Here is a 15,427-nt window from a genome sequence, read left to right as displayed (position 1 = left end):
GACAATGATACACATACTTTTTGAACTGAGCAGTCGAAGGAAAAACCTATAAAGTACTATATTTATGTGATGTTTAGCTGACTTGGTTTAAAATTGATACTGTATGTGTGGAAAAATTGAAAGCCCCTTGGCCTAGGGCTTATATTTCATTTGCATAAACTGCTTGACACAGTCTTTAAAAGCAAAAACATTTTCGGACCAAAAGCGGGTTTGACTTATCACAGTGTAATGATTTATGACCATGAAAGTAACAACAGCATGCATGGCTTGTACCTATCAAAATAGCAACAGAATGAACTCATTATACTTAGTGCTGCACTATATAAACAAAAGTTTTGAGACACTTGACTTTTGATGGAACTACAATGAATGGATATTCGGTGCCACCTAGATGAGGATGGGTTCCCTTTCAAGTATAGTACTTCTCGAGTTTTTCCCTCATACCATTTCAGAGAGTTTTTTTTCTTCCCATGGTCGCCATTGGCTCGCTCTTTAGTGATAAACTTATAAGGAACAAACTTATAGGCACTAAACTTAAAAGTTCTGCAGCTGCTTTAGTACAATGCCCATTGGTAAAAAAGTACACAAATAAAGCTGACATTTTCCAGGCATATATTCTTCCCCAAACAAATTTGGAGGCACACAATCATATTGAATGTCTTAGCATATGGTTGCACTGAATTTTCCCATCACTTGAACTAGGAGACCCAAACCTGTTCCAGCGTGACATGCAGCTATGTGCAAAGAGAGTTCCATGCAGATATGCTTTATATCAGTCGGGGTGGAAGATCTTGAGTGGCCTGCTATAGAGGGATGAAATGGGATGAATTGAAACACTGACAGCACCCCAGGCCTCCTTGCCCTACATCATTACCTGACTGTACTAATGCCCTTGTGGCTGAATGAGCATAAATGGGGACAATATTTGGAATGGAATGTTCAAAAAGCACATACAAATTGTTTTGGTCAAGTGTCCAAAATTTTTTCTTCATCTTGTTCATCACCTGTTGCATTTTTAATTCTAGCACCTACATTCTACATTACTATTGTAGTTACTATTTTAGCATTGCATTCAATCTCCTTAACATGAAACAAGTTTGCCTTGAAAATAAAGCCAAAGTGTGACACTGTTCTCCTAATCCTTTAATTAGCAGTGACAATAAAATATAATGCAAAAAGAATCCCTAGTTGCATACAAAATTGACACTGGTGGTGAAATTATTTTCACTATTTAAAATAAAATGTGTGGTGTTAGAAAAAGGGTGGTGATAAAAAGGTGGTATATAAAAAATGCCACAGTTCTTGCTCATTCTGTTTGCAAGCAATTGTGAGGACATTTGTGTTTGATTTATCTGATGGACTATGGATTATTAATGCTGTCATAGACAAATAATAAATCTTCAGTAGAAGGAAATAAACTGTACTTCTAAGTTCATTACTATTCTTTTCTCCAGCAATGTGGAGTTCTATGTGATCCATCATGGTGATTATTTAAGTTGTTTTCACTTCACTTGAAAAAAATTGCTGCTGAGTATTTGTTTACATGGAAAACCTAAAGATGAGACAACTGTGTATGGTATCACATACAAAGCACTGAACATGGCTTTGGACTGCAGTTTTGCTAGAATGGGTTAGGGCTACAATTGCCATAACCTGTTTTGCCCTGAAGTCTCCATCAGTGAACAGCTTACTCAAATACAGAATACATTTCATGTTCAAACTATGATGAATTTCTGGGTAATTCTAGGTCATTTATGAATTTCTGCATACACAGTTATATAAGGGAATTATTTATAATCGCAATATCCAGTGACACCCAAATGAGGATTGGATGCCTTTTGAGTCTGGACCTTTTTCTCATATCATCTCAGGGAGTTTTTTCTCACCACTGTCACCTTTGTCTCATCAGGGATAAACTTATCAAAATAAATGTATTAATAAAACATTTATGTACGCTATTTAATTTTATCAACCCACTCTGTTAAAATCGCTGTACAAAAAAAAATTAAGTAATTAGTCATGAAACTGCTCTGAAAAAGTTGTCAAATCTGAGCAAGAAATCAAGGTCGGCATGAGGCATGCAAAAGCAGAAATATGGTGGGCGGTGCTGGGATTAATCATCACAAGGTCAGAGATGACTTATAAATGACTTTTTTTTTGCAATTTCTTGTTTAAATAATTATGTACAAACAGTTACATAAACTTGTTCAAAAGGATTCTACTTAAGTTGTATGAGCACATTTTGAATATCTGCTCAGTACATACTAGATCATGTTGTTTCAAAGCAACCAGTCTGCATTTCATGACAAACTACATATAATAGTCAAGTTATCAATAATCAAAACGATGCCCACAGCATTCTGCTAAATTTCTCAAACCCTGAACTATCACACCCAGTAACAAAATGAATTCAATTAATTTTTATATTCATAAAGCGTCCCTAATGAGTGAGCCAGTGGTGACTGTGGCAAGGAAAAATGATATGGATCTTTAGGCTGTTGATGTGGAATTATCCCCAGCTGCACAGAGCTTTACAGAATACAGTAAAAAAAGGAAATAAAAGTTTGTATGGTCTTGTTTATTCAGCAAAGTTTATGATTTTTATGGTGAAAGGTTAAAACGAGGAGTACAGAGATTGTTTCTTCACCCCCATTGTACTACAACAGATTTCTGGTTTCTGCTTCTTTCTCACTCACCTGCTGCCCCCTGGATTTATCTACATTCAGTTAACATAACCATAGGGACCAGACTCTAAAAATATGTAAGTATGCTTATAAGGTTAAAATATTCTCTCTGTCTTTGTCTCTCTCACTCCTCCACTCATTCAGTCTCTATGTTATTGATCTAAATCCATTTATCTTCCATTTATCCACTAATCCAGCCTTCCCATACTGACTACATACAAAAATAACAGTATTTCTCACTCTCTCTCTCTCTCTCTCTCTCTCTCTCTCTCTCTCGGAATATAAAATGTTAATATAAAAAAGGGACTTTACGAATAATAGTGAAAGGGCTGTAATACAAAACCTATAATATTTAAATAATGTTAGCTATGAATAAAGATACGCAAGCCTAAATCTAAAATTAAGTATACTCCCAGTATACTCCTTATTTTAATGGCTTGCTTGCTTCTTGAGTTTATCTAAACACAACCTGTATGTATTATCTTTTAGTCCCACTTAAAAGCCTGCAAGTGGTTCTGTGCCTTGTTTGATTGACCTATCCTGAGAACCCCCTTTCTAGAAATCTGGTTGGTGGCAGCCAGGTTGCCATAACACCAGACTGTTTTGCCTGACCTTTGGCCCCTTTAAGGGGTACTATGGTCAGCCAGGCATTACCAATGTGGGGCCAATCGAAAGGGGATAGAAGGGCAGGTGGGGGAAGGGGGCTGAAAGGCCCCTTGCTTTCTATAACAGGGTCCTCTACGTATCCACCTTGCATCCAGGGCTAACATAGCCACAAAACACAGGCACAGGCACACATACACAACAAACATACAGAGAATTAATGTTTTATTACTATTATTTTATTTCTTTGGTTGTAATGTGTATTTGTAAAACTTTGAATATGGCCGGGCACAAATTCCATACAAAAGTGTACTACTTATCATTTACCAAAACCCTGAACACTGTAATCTATTGTTCATGCACAGTTTGTTCTTCTTTTTTTATAATTTTTTACTTATCACTGCTATCATAATGAGTAGTATGGTTCGATTTTTTAATTGTGGTTTATCTCTACTAAACATGGACTTCTTGTCCATGGTGATTGCACAAATACAACCGAACGCAGTAACTAGAAACCCACTGGTCGCAATGCTGGAACTTTTCTTCAAGAAATAATTAAACCACACCTGACTTACCCTCTTTGTGTATTTATTTTTATCTTATGTCTGTCAGTTAGTTATGTAACAAGATATCCGAGCCTCTCTGAGTCAGGTCAGGTCTCAGTTAATGTCATTATGTGCCATCTTTGCTAATGCTTACAGAACGTTATATGATAAGAACCTGTATCACAACATCGTGTTAGACAAGCTCTTGGTAGTGGACTCTGAGCAGAGTATACAGTGTTTACCAACTGTAAATACTCCAGGAATATATGCTCTTTTAATATATGAGATCTGTGTGTGATATGCAGTGGCAGCTCAGATCATAATAATAATGATAATAATAATAATGATAATAATAATAATAATTATTATTATTATTAATTTTATTTTTAATATCATGTATTTACATACAGACTAAGATGCAAGTGGTTCCAGATCAGATAACTCCTAGCTGTATTTTCATACACACTTTGACTGGCAAAACAAAAGCAATAGGGAATTTGTGAAAGATTGCTTATACTTTAGTGTGTTAGCGTTACTATTATTAGTCAAGCCTGTGATGTTTCTTGTATTTTTTTTTATGCCTACTGTACTGATTTCATGTTTGGTCTGGATGTTATGCTTATGTGTGATTGGCAGTGGCCTATTTCTTACTCTTTCATATTGCTTGTGTAAATTTGTGGCTGTGGAAAAAAGATTTACACTTCTGAGAACAACATAAAAACAATGCAATGTAATATAAAGGCAAAGCTGTCTATTTGCTAAATCACCTAAAAAACTTGAAATCCATTTGCCAAGATCAGTTCCTTTAACTAAAAATTAGCTTTTTCTATATAATATCCTTTAAATAATAAAATTTGCTTTACTTTCTTGATTGTCTGGATCGATTGATAAAGCTGCATTTGCACTTAAATCTGTGACAGTAGAAATCACCATTTAATGTGTTGGGTTTGATGGTGAGCCTTGTCATGTTTTGTATGCCCGATGTAAAGGGCATGACATAGCATAGAGTTCTAGATAATTTACAGATTGACCTGCATTAACCAGGAAAGTTCATGGATAACCAATCACAGTTTATAGCCAGGTGACTTTAGTCTTATCTGTAAAGGGCCAGTGTGTCTGCAGGATTTAATAACAGCCAAATTGGAAGCACGCTTGATAGCAGACAGAGACTATGACAAACTGATTAAACAAATGAAACCAGTCCCTTCTGGATTATAATTAATGGGTCCTGCATATAGCCTTTCCAACAACCAGCCCTCATTGAGTCACACAAAGCTTCAGATCCTTCCAAAGAGCTTAAGGTTACAGTTGCTTAATGTCTGTTCCTGGCCTAACAAGTGAAAAGGTCATCATTGTTCACTGTATCTTTCTTCTAAACCTTAAAACAAGTGCCCTATATCGCATTTTTGTTTATCCTGTTCTGTTCTGTTTCTTCCATATCTTCTTATCTACAGACATTCAGAGACATTTAGGCTTTACAGCTTTTATACGATGTGTACACATGCGTAGATGGTAGCTCAGTGGTTACAACATTGGACTTTAGAGCGGAAGGTCAAAAGTACAAATCCTAGCAACAAAAAGCTACTGCCACTGCTAAGCACTTGAACTCTCAACCTCTCTGTAGTAAGTCACTCTGGAAAAGGGCATCTGCCAAAATGCCATAAATAAAAATATATACCAAATCATGTCTAAGTCCAATTCTCTGGTTTGATTCTTATACTAGGTTACTGTCTGTGTGGAGTCCTGTCTTTTCTTCTTATGTTTGTTTGGGTTTTGTCTGGGTTCTCCCACAGTTTAATGATGTTGAGGTGAGCAGTTATGGTGATCGAATGCAAACTGTAATCCCGAGTCATTTTAGCAGACTGTTGACATTAAATACAGTCCAAATTCATCCTCAAAGGTCCTGTGTTATGCCGTAAATTCTTATTTTAAGGAAGAATTTTAAGTGAAATATGGGACATGTGTAATGTTTATATCAAGTTAACATATTAAGCACAGTGTTGCAATCTAATGAATACAAACATTAGAGCTATTTCCCCACACAGATTAATTTTTGTAGTGTCGCTGCTGTCTCAATGCATGCAACTTGTAAATTATTTACAGAGAATGAAATTTTTTTTTTAGGAAAAATGTGCCAAGCCTATTCTTCTACACATACTTGACTCATCAACATTTTCTCTTTCTGTTCCAGGTGCTGTTCTTCATATGTCCACATGCCTCTGAGGTGTGTGTTTATAGTGGTCAGGTAACTCAGCTTCCTTTTTTAATAGGTTAACTGGCCCATTTGACAATCATTACACCAAAGCGAGTTGTATGAAAATATGAATCCAAAGCTTTCCCACTACACCCATCCAATCTCTGTGCCACCTACATGTTTAGCACCCAAGCATGACTGACAGCACTACCATGGTGACTGCTTGGCACCATGCCAAACTGCCAGTGGTTACCACGATACCCGATTCCTATGGCAACCCATTTTAACTTTTTTTTTTTTCGCACACATCATATATATATATATAGAAAAGGCTTTTTGAAAAGCAGATTTTGTGTCTTCCCTCATGAATTTGGTTTATAGCAGGTACAAAATAATAATAAATCACTACCAGAAACGATTAATTTTGAAATTGTGAAATGATATTTTTAAAATCAAATTAAACCATTCCTCATAAATAAGTTTGAGGAGTCTGAGTTTGCTATTATATACTGCTGTAACGGTTATTGTTATGCACAAGACATAAATTAGGTGAAAAAGTGATATTTGTGATGTTTAAGGATATTTATGATAGGAGCATACTTGTAGAATAATTTCAAAGCATTTCAATTTCAAAGCTCAGCTTTGATTTGGTGCAGCTTTTATAATGCATTAATGTTCTTGAAGACATATATTATTAAATCATCTAAAATGTGGCTATGAGGTTAAATATTAGTTATATTCTATGATTAAGAATAAATATAAACTTAGCAGTGATCTTGTTCCATAAATCAATATTTCACTCTCATATGCATTGGATTGTCATTAATTCAATAATTATTTCTATGATAAAGAATTATTTGGTCAGTCTTATGTGCAGATGAGTAAAAAACACATTCATAAGGTCAATATTACACACAACGTTCTCACACTCCCACCATTAATAAGTTTCTGCACACCTTTGCTTCACAAGCTATCAGCTTCTGTGTACAGGGTGGTTCTAGTTTACTGTCAATGCAAAGCACATAGACAGCTCACACATATGCATGTGGAATTTAAAACACACTCACAATTCTAGTAACTGAATAATTATCTTAGACTGTAATAGTCATAAATAGATGAGCTGGTTTCAAGAGCCCGTAGACACAGAGAGACAAAATGGAGTCAACTTACAAAACCAAGACTTGCAGAGGGCAGAGGTGGTTTGAGGTAAGGCGATAAAAAGCCAGATAAAAGAGAAAAGCAGCCTATACAAGAATAACCACCTGGAATGTGTGTGGGGGCATTTTGGGACAGGGGAAAACTTTAAGAATTAGAGGATCCGGCAGCAGTCAGGGGGCCTCACAAGGGGATTAGCAACTTGAGCTGCATCCAGGAAAAGGGACTGGGGAAAGGGAAGAGGGTAAAGAAATCCACCTGGCTTTGCATTAATGGATGCTTTGGTGTGGCTGTGGCAGTGTGCCACTGGCTCAAGATTTTGAAATGCTCATGTGTTTAGAGTTTTTGTTTTCTCCCAGTACTTTCCTCAACAGTGGGGCATGCTGCAGTGCAGTATTGCAGTGGTGGATAAAGTACACAAACCACATAGTTGAGTTAAAGTAGAGATTCACTAGGCAACATATTACTAAAGTAAAAGTGCTCCAGTTAAATTTTAAAGAAAAAGGAACTGACAGTGAACTGTTTGTTTATGCTAAGTAGAGTATCTCACAAAAGTGAATACACCTCTCTCATTTCAGCAACCATTTTAGTATATCTTCTCAAGGGACAATACTATAAAAAATTAAACGGATATATTTTAGAGTAGCCAATGTGCAGATTGTATAACAGTACATATTTACTGTCCTCTAAAAATATCTCAACATACAGCCATTATTGTCAAAACAGCCTGGAACAAAAGACAGTACACCCTAAGTTATAACAGCTGGACGTTGTTTAACCAGGCAAAGCCACATGTTCTATTCATGATTCTCATGTTTTTGTCTAGTTGACAGGACCATACAAATTTCTGTATCTTGTTAAAGCAGTTAAAATTGGGTACTTTGAATACAATTCTCTCATACTGACCACTAGATGTTCAACATGGCACCCCATGGCAAAGAATTCAATTTCAATTCAATTCATTTTTATTTGTATAGCGCTTTTAACAATGAACATTGTCTCAAAGCAGCTTTACACAGATAATGTGGTGATTAAAAGTGAATATGTTCTTTATAAGAACTAAGAACTGTCTGAGAATTTGAGAATTAGAATTGCTGCTCTTCATAAATATGGCCTAAGCTATAAAAAGATCGGTAACACCCTGAAAGTGAGTTACAGTACAGTGGCCAGATCATACAGAGGTTTTCCACGATGGGTTTCACTTGGAACAGACCTCGCAAGGGTCCATCAAAGAAGTTGAATCCTCATGTTTTGTGTCAGGTGCAGACAATGACTTAAAAAAAGACGCATGAGTGCTGCCAACATTGCTTTAGAGATTACAGAAGTGAAAGGTCTGCTTGTCAGTGCTTAGACCAGGGGTCAACAACGTGGTGCCTGCGGGCACCAGGTAGCCCTCAAGGACCACATGAGTAGCCCACGGGCCTTTTCTTAAAATAGCTGTTGCTATTCATTGTTGATAATTATTATGAGAAATCATTAACATGATCAGTGTCTTCACATAGATGAATATCATTAATTATTAATAATAACATTATAAAATAAATTGAGCAAATTTGGTATTTCAGATCAAACTGAAAACTGTGTATCAAACTGGTAGCTCTTCACATTAATCGGTACCCAAAAAGTAGCTCTCAGTTTCAAAAAAGTTTTTTACCCCTGGCTTAGACCATATGACACACACTGCAACAAGTCGGTTTGCATAGCCATCATTCCAGAAGAAAGCCTCTTTTGAAGCCGGCTCACAAGAAACCCAGCAAAAAGTTTGCTTAAGAAAACCTGTATAAGAGCATGAATTACTGGAACCATGTCCTGTGGTCAGATGGGATGGCTCAGATGGTTCCTAGCATGTGCGACGCCCTGGTGAGAAGAACCAAGAAAATTTGTCTGTGGCTGTGGTTCATTTAACGAAAAATGGATTCTTGTTGTTTTGGATACTTGGCATTGAATTTGTGGCACATTAGGGGATTGAGAACAATACAGTAGGTGCCAGAATCCAACATTGTTCCTCGAGAACATATCCCTTCCATTTAATTAGATACTACAACTTTCCACTGTGGCCTGAGTTTAGGATCTTCTTGATCTAGAGCAGGTTTTCCTAATTTGAACAGTGTAGTGATCCAGATGTAATGGGCTTGAGACGTGATAAGTCAAATGAGTGTGCTTGTTGACTTTGGCAGGGCAGATCCAGCTTGGATGTCATGTCATGGGTGTGGCGGAAGATCTTGAATAGGCAAATGGCACCTTGCAATCAAGCTTATTTCACACTTGAGTGTTTCTATTGTCCTTAATAGACAACCGTAGAAGCACACAAGTTTGAAACTGTGAGGTTTCCATCTTCTCTATAAAGCTAGGTAAGACACTGTGTGCCTTAATCTCTCTGTACAGGAATTCCAATGTAATGAAACGTGTAAAGCAGTTGCGAAGGTGGTGGGTGGGTTGGGCAGTGAGGAAAAGGAATAAAGATTTTGGAAATCTGACTGTGATTACCATGACTACATTGTTGCCTTTAGACTCAGGTTGGTCAGTGATGAAATCTATGGCAATGTTGGTTCAAGATTGCTGAGGTAGAGGCATGAGTTTACTTGCTGGGTGGGTGTATGGAATATTTGCCTGGGCACAAGCAGTGCATGACAGTCATTAATTTCGGTCACCAGTACTCAACTTTTAACAGGTTATATATCCTCTATGTGTTAAGATGGCCTGTGGCTGGGTTCATGTGTGCCCATGTGACAGCTAATGTCTCAGATGTGGGTGGCACAAACATTTAATTAGGTCAGCATGTGAGGGAACAGTTTATCACTCTTACAAAGAAAATGAAGGCTGTTTGTGTTTTAGTCACTGTTCCTTGTTTATAGTGGGATGGATGCACTACAGAGAGTCAGCCTTGATGTCCTTAGTAGAACAATGTCTGTACAAGAGTGTGTCAAACTAGGCACAGTCCACTAGGCTTCACAAGAGTTGTTTGGTAGTTTTCAGTCACTAAAGGTATATGTGGTCACTGAAGATTGTGAAATTGTGACAGTGACTTCACCCCTCCAGGGCAAACTTCACAGCCAAGCACTTTTTCCTATGTCATAGGTTATTTTGACTGTTTAAATCTTTTTTAAACTACCTAATGAAGCTTTGGTTTTTGAACCTTTTAAACCTCTGTGTATAGTTAGTTGTACTAAACAAGTTTAGAGCTAATAATCTGCCTCGATGAATTTTAGTATTCGAATACCCCAAGTTACTGGAGGAATTGTTTTAGCCCTAATAAGGACGTGAGGGGAATAGTAGGACTAAAGCCCCTGAAACCATAGAACTTCACAAAACATAGCAATCTTTAAAACTGGCACTATTTCCTGGTCCTCTCACCTCCTCAGGACCAATAATGAAGAAAGGAGATTGTGGACACATTTTAAGGTTGTAAACATTGCACTTATCACGTTAAAAGAATATTTCAGCTGAACAATGTTGTTCCAGGTCTGAGGGGACCAGTGAGAAAGGGATGATCTGTTTGAGCCCTCAATTATTGAGACAGAAAAGACCAACAACTGTAGATTTGCTGAAGACCTCTTAAATAGTCTGAGGGGAATGTCTAAGGGGCATTAGGTGTCAGGATTCTCTACAGTGGTTAAAGCACCATGATAATTGAGGGTCCTTGTTATACCATAATGTATTACTCATGGGTCCTTCATTAATAGCACAAATATAGGAGACGATGCAGTGACTGTGTGAGTATGTTTAATGATTGTATCATTGTCCAATTTCCAGCTAGTTCGATCAGTGTTAAAAGAGCAAAGATTTGGTCTCAGTCCTTTACCCTACACATTCAGGGTAAAAGATTCTAAGGACAGACACTGAGCTGGAGTTTCTATAGGGAGTGCATAGTGGTTTCTGTCAGTTGTACCAGGGTAGTTCTCACAAGTTTGGTGCTATACAACAAAATGATTGACCAAAGAAGCCCACAGTATATCCCTTTTTTATTTCTCATGCTCAGTTAAGCATTCTGATCCAGCTGCATAGGCGTTAAGAGTTTGGTCTCAGCCCCAGGCCTCTCCACCCTGTCAGGCACTTGAGAGTTGCTGTTGAGATGATACAGAGAAATGGCTAAAGCAATCAAGGAGTCAAGAGACATTTAATCATCACTGCAAGCCAGCATTGTGAGCAAGAACTCCATGGCATATTTAGCTGCATTTATTTCCCCTTGATTAAGATCAGTTAAGACCTGCTTCAGAAGTACTTTTCTTGCCTTCATAAGTATGGTCAAAAACTGAAGATGACAATAGATACCCTTGTTGCTAATGGCTATTCCCATTAACAAGCAGAGGAATTGTGTAAACTTGTGTGTCCAAGACACCCTATTGGCCAGAGAAACACAATAAGCCACTATAGTAGGAAGCCAAGGAAATTGGAGAGCAAAATTTGGAGGCACTGAAAACTTAATGACTAGTCAGACCTACGAAAAACTAATAATGATGATTATCAGTGATGTGTCTGGCATTGATGTGTATTTAATATTAACTTAATAGTGTTTTGATGGCATAAAGCAATACATGATGCATAAAGGAGATATCAAATCTGTTGTACAATGTTTGCACTTGCTTATGTGTGTGTGTGTGTGTGTGTGTGTGTGTCACAAGAAAAAAGAGGGAAGCCATGCTGCATTTCCTTGTTGGTCCACAGGAGGGCAATACAATAGTAATGTCAGCCATTTCACTGCTATTCTTGATGTTTGTTATATTGGCTATAACATGTAATGAATATAAATATAAGGGGAATTTTTGTCTAAACTATGAAAAATAACACTGAAGCAGATGGACAAACATTCAGAAGAACGTGTGATGAGCTCCCTGCCCATATCATCATGGAGAAGAGTTGTGTGTGCCACAGATTGAGGTAGTTGGTTGTATGGTTTCACACTGTAAATAGCCTGGAGATAACTGTACAGCCTTCTAGCTTTCCCTGTGGCAGCACTTAAACACCTATTACAATCCCACAATGCCACTGTTCAATATACCAGAAAATCACAGACAGAGACCAGATATGAAAACAATTAAACACTATTTATGCAGTAATCTAACAGAAAACATACATTGCAAGAAAAAAGTTTAAATACTGTATAAAACTATGATCTTTATAAACGCTGGTGAATGTGTAATAACATGGCAAATAACACAAAACAGGCAGGAGTTCTGTGACAGATGCATTCATTTAAGAAAGCAAACATGAAAATTGAAGAAATGATGCATAGCACACACTAGATAAGGTCTTGACGGATGAGAAGATGGTGGTGAAGTAAGAGGTGGTGATGTTTTTGTGTCAGGTGGTGTGTTTTGACAAATTTGTTTTGTAGGTACTAGGGTCTAATTCCATGTTATACAAACTAATAACTGCTATTTCCTTAGTGGTGACTATGTAAATTATTTCATAGCACATTTATTTAAAAACAGTTCAGTTGTTCAGCTTTATGAAACATAGACCCTCTATCACTTTCACAAATATTTTCTAAATGTTATAAAGTGTAATCTAGATTAGAGATTCTCAACCACCTGGTCATGACCCAGTACCAGGCAATAGAAGTGTTGATAAAGGGTTAGAAGAACATTCTGGTGGAAATGTCTGTATTTATAACACGGTATTCAGTTGCAATAGAGACGGTGGTTTGAATGTGATGGTTTCATGTGCAACACCAATTCCAAAAAAAATACAATCTGAATGCAATGATTTGCAAATATCATAAGCCCTTATTTTATTCAATAGAACAAAGAAAACATTAAACTACAAAAATGAGAAAAGAATTTGATGACTGCAATAATGTTCAGATAGGGCCATGTACACTATTGTGTAGCACAATCTATACACATCTGGCAACTGAGGATAGCAGTTGCTGGAGTTTTGTGTGAGGAATGTTATCCCAATTGAGTCTGATACAGGATTCTAGCTGATCAACAATCCTGGCTCTTCTTTGTTTCATGATGTTTCAAATGTTTCCAATTGGTGAAAGGACTAGACTGCAGACAGGCCAGTTCAGCACCTGGACTTTTCTACTATGAAGCAATGCTGATTAATAGATGCAGTATGTGATTAAGCATTGTCTTGGTGAAATATGCAAGGCCTTCCCTAAAGGGTATCGAAACATATGTTGCTTTAAAACCTCTATATACCTTTCAGCATTGATGATACCTTTCCAGATGTGAAAGCTGTCCTTTTCATTGGCACAAATGCACCCCATACGATCAGATATACAGGTTTTGAAATGGGTGCTGATACTTTTCCTCAGTCCATTTTAAATGAGCTTTGCCCAAAAATGTTTCTCAGTCTACTTTTCTTTGCATAATATAACATCAACATGCATTTGTTGATGACACTCTGGACTGTGTTTACAGACAATGATTACTGGATGTGTTTCCGAGCCCTTGAAGTGATTTCCATTACAGAAGCATTCCTGTTTTTAATCCTGTGCTGCCTAAAGGCCTGGAGATCACAGGCATTTGAAACTTTTGATATTATTATGCATTGTGAGAGCAAGAGAGACCCTGCTTCTCTAAGATACATTATTTATGCTCAGTCATCTTACTTACCTGCTGCCAATTAACCTAATTACTTGGAAAATTTACTCCAGCTATTTCTGTTTACTAATATTTACTTTTACAACCTTTTGTTGGTCCGGTCTGAACTTTTTCAAACATGTTGCTGCCATCAGATTTAATGACCTTATTGACCTTATTACCGTATCTCATTTATTTACTAATTTACTTATATATTTTATGCACAATAGAACCTAGAAAACAGAGCAAATGTTTTGTAAATGGAATATTCACAGATGGTTATATGTTGTATTCAAAGTGTATTTGTGTTCAAATGTATTTATGTATATATTTCTTATGTATTTTATATATTGTACGTTTAGTTGTCTTTTCCATGTCAACCTTTGGTCCGTGTGACAAAAACAATGTAACACTGATTTGACTGATATATATATATATAAATTACAAGTCATAATTACAAGTTAAAAGCCATCAATTACAAAATGACTCGGGTTAAAGTCTTAGAGTGCCTGATTTTAACAGTACTTTAGTCTTTTACTCATATTGAACGTACAGTATCATGTCACAAAGTATAAGAACCATTAGGAACTAAATGGACAAATACAATTAAAGTACATAATTATGGATAAAGTAAAAACCAAACATCCAGGGCTCACGGTAATTTTATGCCTCTCTCAGTCCCAGAAAGGGGCAATATTTTATACAATTTTAATAAAAGCTGGTTCTTAAGGTTTTGGTAATTTATTCTAGCACTTTTTAGACTGAAAACAGGACCAGCGGTGCTAAAAAGTCAGTCACAGGCAGCAGATATGTGTAGGGAAGTGTTAAGTCTTATTGACATCTCCAGCAGAGGTGCAAAATGTAATTGGTATTTTCATTTTCAATTAAAATATAGTGGATTGAAAAGTACATATAGTCAGTCATCAATGAAGTTGAGTAGAGAATAAAAGTTGCTTATATCATTCATATTCAGAAAAACTAGAAAAGAGCCAGAAATATACTTAAAAAGAGTAAAAATAAAAAAAAAGCACAAACAGTTTAAATACGGTTTGTGCTTTTCTTCATTCTTCCCATCTTGAGGAATCATGAATGACTGCTTTTTGAACGTCATAAATCATATTTCAATGAGAACACATCTCCCCTGTCCTAACTTTTTAACAATGTATTATGTACCACAGTGAAACATGTATTGGTTACATTAGCTATATAAATATGCCTTTTTAAATTTCGCAATCTGCAGCTTCCTTTTTTAAATAATTGTAATGTTTCTTTTACCGATACACTTAAACAGTCTGTCCTACAAATAAACTGCATGGAACATCAACAGTGCTGTAGGCCTTTGCTTAATCAGAATGACTGAACTAAATGCAGTATCTCACAGTATCACCTCAAACAAAGGATGTGTATAATTTGCAACACTGCATGAGTGTGTTGCTCATTTTGTTGTACAGGGCCAGAGCTCAAATTGATGGGCACGTCTACACATTGATTAAGAGACGCAAACATGTGGGGTGATATTTTCCTCTGTTTCATCTCTCATCAGTGCGACGCTTGGTTGTGATCCTGACCCTCCCCCTACCTCCACTCTCTTCCCTGCTGTCTCTTCGCTTCGCCTCTCTCCTCATCTGCCCCCTCCCTGCTCCCTCTGTCTCGCACACATTTCCTATCCTCACTAGACACACACACACACACACACACACACACACACACACACAC

The 15,427-nt window shown here is 36.9% G+C and overlaps 1 protein-coding gene across 5 annotated transcripts in view; it reads left to right on the top strand.

The window, feature by feature from the left end:
* spaca6 (sperm acrosome associated 6) overlaps positions 1-15,427 on the top strand; it is a 38,691-nt gene that overhangs the window by 11,390 nt on the left and 11,874 nt on the right. For 3 of the 5 annotated variants that reach the window (XM_046848247.1, XM_046848248.1, XM_046848252.1), the window contains exon 2: positions 6,024-6,077. The gene's annotated coding sequence lies outside the window, so the exon portion shown is untranslated. The remainder of the gene's footprint in view (positions 1-6,023; positions 6,078-15,427) is intronic. The other 2 variants (XM_046848250.1, XM_046848253.1) reach the window with 1 other exon arrangement.

Source organism: Silurus meridionalis, chromosome 4 (assembly GCF_014805685.1).
Source record: "Silurus meridionalis isolate SWU-2019-XX chromosome 4, ASM1480568v1, whole genome shotgun sequence".
Lineage (NCBI taxonomy): Eukaryota > Metazoa > Chordata > Actinopteri > Siluriformes > Siluridae > Silurus > Silurus meridionalis.
The sequence above is the reverse complement of the archived record's forward strand: the minus strand, read 5'-3'. Positions and strand labels throughout refer to the sequence as shown.